The following is a 6,166-nucleotide window of genomic DNA, read 5'->3' on the forward strand; positions in this document are numbered from 1 at the left end:
AGCAACACCAGAAGTTATGAACATCTGGCAGAGCAAAGCTGATGACTACTCGATAGTTCAGTGTGCCATGCTTTACGGCTTAGAACCGGGTCTTCAACGACGTTTTGAACGTCATGGAGCATATGAGATGTTCCAGGAGTTGAAGTTAATATTTCAAGCAAATGCCCGGATTGAGAGATATGAAGTCTCCAATAAGTTCTACAGCTGCAAGATGGAAGAGAATAGTTCTGTCAGTGAGCATATACTCAAAATGTCTGGGTATAACAATCACTTGATTCAACTGGGAGTTAATCTTCCGGATGATAGCGTCATTGACAGAATTCTTCAATCACTGCCACCAAGCTACAAGAGCTTCGTGATGAACTATAACATGCAAGGGATGAATAAGACAATTCCCGAGCTCTTCGCAATGCTAAAGGCAGTGGAGGTAGAAATCAAAAAGGAGCATCAAGTGTTGATGGTCAATAAGACCACTAGTTTCAAGAAAAAGGGCAAAGGGAAGAAGAAGGGGAACTTCAATAAGAACAGCAAGCAAGTTGCTGTTCAGGAGAAGAAACCCAAATCTGGACCTAAGCCTAAGACTGAGTGCTTCTACTGCAAGCAGACTGGTCACTGGAAGCGGAACTGCCCCAAGTATTTGGCGGATAAGAAGGATGGCAAGGTGAACAAAGGTATATGTGATATACTTGTTATTGATGTGTACCTTACCAGAGCTCGCAGTAGCACCTGGGTATTTGATACTGGTTCTGTTGCTAATATTTGCAACTCGAAACAGGGACTACGGATTAAGCGAACACTGGCCAAGGGCGAGGTGACGATGCGCGTGGGAAACGGTTCCAAAGTCGATGTGATCGCCGTCGGCACGCTACCTCTACATATACCTTCGGGATTAGTATTAGACCTAAATAATTGTTATTTGGTGCCAGCGTTGAGCATGAACATTATATCTGGATCTTGTTTGATGCGAGACGGTTATTCATTTAAATCAGAGAATAATGGTTGTTCTATTTTTATGAGTAATATCTTTTATGGTCATGCACCCTTGAAGAGTGGTCTATTTTTAATGAATCTCGGTAGTAGTGACACACATATTCATAATGTCGAAGCCAAAAGATGCAGAGTTGATAATGATAGTGCAACTTATTTGTGGCACTGCCGTTTAGGTCATATCGGTATAAAGCGCATGAAGAAACTCCATAATGATGGACTTTTGGAATCACTTGATTATGAATCACTTGGTACTTGCGAACCATGTCTCATGGGCAAGATGACTAAAACACCGTTCTCCGGAACTATGGAGAGAGCAACTGATTTGTTGGAAATCATACATACAGATGTATGTGGTCCGATGAATATTGAGGCTCGTAGCGGATATCATTATTTTCTCACCTTCACAGATGATTTGACCAGATATGGGTATATCTACTTAATGAAACATAAGTCTGAAACATTTGAAAAGTTCAAAGAATTTCAGAGCGAAGTTGAAAGTCATCGTAACAGGAAAATATAGTTTCTACGATCAGATCGTGGAGGAGAATATTTGAGTTACGAGTTTGGCCTACATTTGAAACAATGCGGAATAGTTTCGCAACTCACGCCACCCGGAACACCACAGCGTAATGGTGTGTCCGAACGTCGTAATCGTACTTTACTAGATATGGTGCGATCTATGATGTCTCTTACTGATTTACCGCTATCGTTTTGGGGTTATGCTTTAGAGACGGCTGCATTCACTCTAAATAGGGCATCATCGAAATCCGTTGAGACAACGCCTTATGAACTATGGTTTGGCAAGAAACCAAAGTTGTCGTTTCTTAAAGTTTGGGGTTGCGATGCTTATGTGAAGAAACTTCAACCTGATAAGCTCGAACCTAAATCGGAGAAATGTGTATTCATAGGATACCCAAAGGAGACTATTGGGTACATCTTCTATCACAGATCCGAAGGCAAGACATTCATTGCTAAGAATGGATCCTTTCTAGAGAAGGAGTTTCGCTCGAAAGAAGTGAGTGGGAGGAAAGTAGAACTTGATGAGGTAACTGTACCTGCTCCCTTATTGGAAAGTAGATCATCACAGAAACCAGTTTCTGCGACACCTACACCAATTAGTGAGGAAGTTAATGATAATGATCATGAAACTTCAGATCAAGTTATTACTGAACCTCGTAGGTCAACCAGATTAAGATCCGCACCAGAGTGGTACGGTAATCCTATTCTGGAGGTTATGTTACTAGACCATGACGAACCTACGAACTATGAAGAAGCGATGGTGAGCCCAGATTCCGCAAAATGGCTTGAGGCCATGAAATCCGAGATGGGATCCATGTATGAGAACAAAGTATGGACTTTGGTTGACTTGCCCGATGATCGGCAAACTATTGAAAATAAATGGATCTTCAAGAAGAAGACTGACGCTGACGGTAATGTTACTGTCTATAAAGCTCGACTTGTTGCGAAAGGTTTTCGACAAGTTCAAGGGATTGACTATGATGAGACCTTCTCACCCGTAGCGATGCTCAAGTCTGTCAAAATCATGTTAGCAATTGCCGCATTTTATGATTATGAAATTTGGCAAATGTATGTCAAAACTGCATTCCTGAATGGATTTCTGGAAGAAGAGTTGTATATGATGCAACGGGAAGGTTTTGTCGATCCAAAGGGAGCTAACAAAGTGTGCAAGCTCCAGCGATCCATTTATGGACTGGTGCAAGCCTCTCGGAGTTGGAATAAACGCTTTGATAGTGTGATCAAAGCATTTGGTTTTATACAGACTTTTGGAGAAGCCTGTATTTACAAGAAAGTGAGTGGGAGCTCAGTAGCATTTCTGATATTATATGTGGATGACATATTGCTAATTGGAAATGATATAGAATTTCTGGATAGCATAAAGGGATACTTGAATAAGAGTTTTTCAATGAAAGACCTCGGTGAAGCTGCATATATATTAGGCATCAAGATCTATAAAGATAGATCAAGACGCTTAATTGGACTTTCACAAAGCACATACCTTGACAAAGTTTTGAAGAAGTTCAAAATGGATCAAGCAAAGAAAGGGTTCTTGCCTGTACTACAAGGTGTGAGATTGAGTAAGACTCAATGCCCGACCACTGCAGAAGATAGAGAGAAGATGAAAGATGTTCCCTATGCTTCAGCCATAGGCTCTATCATGTATGCAATGCTGTGTACCAGACCTGATGTGTGCCTTGCTATAAGTTTAGCAGGGAGGTACCAAAGTAATCCAGGAGTGGATCACTGGACAGCGGTCAAGAACATCCTGAAATACCTGAAAAGGACTAAGGATATGTTTCTCGTTTATGGAGGTGACAAAGAGCTCATCGTAAATGGTTACGTTGACGCAAGCTTTGACACTGATCCGGACGATTCTAAGTCGCAAACCGGATACATGTTTACATTGAACGGTGGAGCTGTCAGTTGGTGCAGTTCTAAGCAAAGTGTCGTGGCGGGATCTACGTGTGAAGTGGAGTACATAGCTGCTTCGGAAGCAGCAAATGAAGGAGTCTGGATGAAGGAGTTCATATCCGATCTAGGTGTCATACCTAGTGCATCGGGACCAATGAAAATCTTTTGTGACAATACTGGTGCAATTGCCTTAGCAAAGGAATCCAGATTTCACAAGAAAACCAAGCACATCAAAAGACGCTTCAATTCCATCTGGGATTTAGTCCAGGTGGGAGACATAGAAATTTGCAAGATACATACGGATCTGAATGTTGCAGACCCGTTGACTAAGCCTCTTCCACGAGCAAAACATGATCAGCACCAAGACTCCATGGGTGTAAGAATCATTACTGTGTAATCTAGATTATTGACTCTAGTGCAAGTGGGAGACTGAAGGAAATATGCCCTAGAGGCAATAATAAAGTTATTATTTATTTCCTTATATCATGCTAAATGTTTATTATTCATGCTAGAATTGCATTAACCGGAAACATAATACATGTGTGAATGCATAGACAAACAGAGTGTCACTATTATGCCTCTACTTGACTAGCTCGTTGATCAAAGATGGTTATGTTTCCTAGCCATAGACATGAGTTGTCATTTGATTAACGGGATCACATCATTAGGAGAATGATGTGATTGACTTGACCCATTCCGTTAGCTTAGCACTCGATCGTTTAGTATGTTGGTATTGCTTTCTTCATGACTTATACATGTTCCTATGACTATGAGATTATGCAACTCCCGTTTACCGGAGGAACACTTTGTGTGCTACCAAACGTCACAACGTAACTGGGTGATTATAAAGGTGCTCTACAGGCATCTCCAAAGGTACTTGTTGGGTTGGCGTATTTCGAGATTAGGATTTGTCACTCCGATTGTCAGAGAGGTATCTCTGGGCCCACTCAGTAATACACATCACTATAAGCCTTGCAAGCATTGTGACTAATGAGTTAGTTGCGGGATGATGTATTACGGAACGAGTAAAGAGACTTGCCGGTAACGAGATTGAACTAGGTATCGAGATACCGATGATCGAATCTCGGGCAAGTAACATACCGATGACAAAGGGAACAACGTATGTTGTTATGCGGTCTGACCGATAAAGATCTTCGTAGAATATGTGGGAACCAATATGAGCATCCAGGTTCCGCTATTGGTTATTGACCGGAGAGGTGTCTCGGTCATGTCTACATAGTTCTCGAACCTGTAGGGTCCGCACGCTTAACGTTACGATGACAGTTATATTATGAGTTTATATGTTTTGATGTACCGAAGGTTGTTCGGAGTCCTGGATGTGATCACGAACATGACGGGGAGTCTTGAAATGGTCGAGACATAAAGATTGATATATTGGAAGCCTATGTTTGGACATCGGAAGTGTTCCGGGTGAAATCGGGATTTTTCCGGAGTACCGGGAGGTTACCGGAACCCCCCGGTAACTTAATGGGCCTTAGTGGGCCTAGGTGGAAGAGAGGAGAGGAGGCCAGGGCAGGGCCGCACGCCCCTCCCCCCAATCCGAATAGGACAAGGAGAGGGGGGCGGCGCCCCCCTTTCCTTCCTCACCTCCACCTCTTCCCCCTCTCTCTCCTAGTCCAACATGGAAAAGGGGGGGGAGTCCTACTCCCGGTAGGAGTAGGACTCCTCCTGGCGCGCCTCTCCCCTTGGTCAGCCGAACCCCCCTTGCTCTTTTATATACGGGGGCAGGGGGGCACCTCTAGACACACAATTGATCATTGATCTCTTAGCCGTGTGCGGTGCCCCCCTCCACCATATTACACCTCGATAATATCGTAGCGGTGCTTAGGCGAAGCCCTGCGTCGGTAGAACATCAACATTGTCACCACGCCGTCGTGCTGACGAAACTCTCCCTGAATACTCGGCTGGATCGGAGTTCGAGGGACGTCATCGAGCTGAACGTGTGCTGAACTCGGAGGTGCCGTGCGTTCGGTACTTGATCTGTCGGATCGTGAAGATGTACGACTACATCAACCGCGTTGTGTTAACGCTTCCGCTTTCGGTCTACGAGGGTACGTGGACAACACTCTCCCCTCTCGTTGCTATGCATCACCATGATCTTGCGTGTGCGTAGATTTTTTTTGAAATTACTACGTTCCCCAACAGGTTCCCCCATCTCCCGTAGACGAGGCCGGATTCGCACCGGAGTGCTCCTCCACACCGTATATGGTGTCAACCATACTCTTCGGACGACAAAGTCCTTAATAAAGAGACGAGGCTCTGATACCAATTGAAAGGATCGATATAGTTGACTAGAGGGGGGGGGGGGTGAATAGGCAACTAACAATTTTTAGCGTTTCTTTACCAAATTAAACTTTGCATCAAAGTAGGTTGTCTAGATATGCAACTAGGTGGGCAACCTATATGATGCAACAACAACAAGGACACAAGCAAGCAAGGGATATAACACAAATAAGCTTGCACAAGTAAAGGGATGAAATAACCAAGAGTGGAGCCGGTGAAGACGAGGATGTGTTACCGAAGTTCCTTCCTTTTGAGGGGAAGTACGTCTCCATTGGAGCGGTGTGGAGGCACAATGCTCCCCAAGAAGCCACTAGGGCCAACGTATTCTCCTCACGCCCTCACACAATGCGAGATGTCGTGATTCCACTATTGGTGCCCTTGGAGGCGGCAACCATAGATCTAGGTCTCCTCCTTCAATCCCTAGCAAATCAACAAGTTTGAG

The sequence above is a fragment of the Triticum aestivum genome, chromosome 5D, assembly GCF_018294505.1.
Source record: "Triticum aestivum cultivar Chinese Spring chromosome 5D, IWGSC CS RefSeq v2.1, whole genome shotgun sequence".
In the NCBI taxonomy this organism is placed as follows: Eukaryota; Viridiplantae; Streptophyta; class Magnoliopsida; order Poales; family Poaceae; genus Triticum; species Triticum aestivum.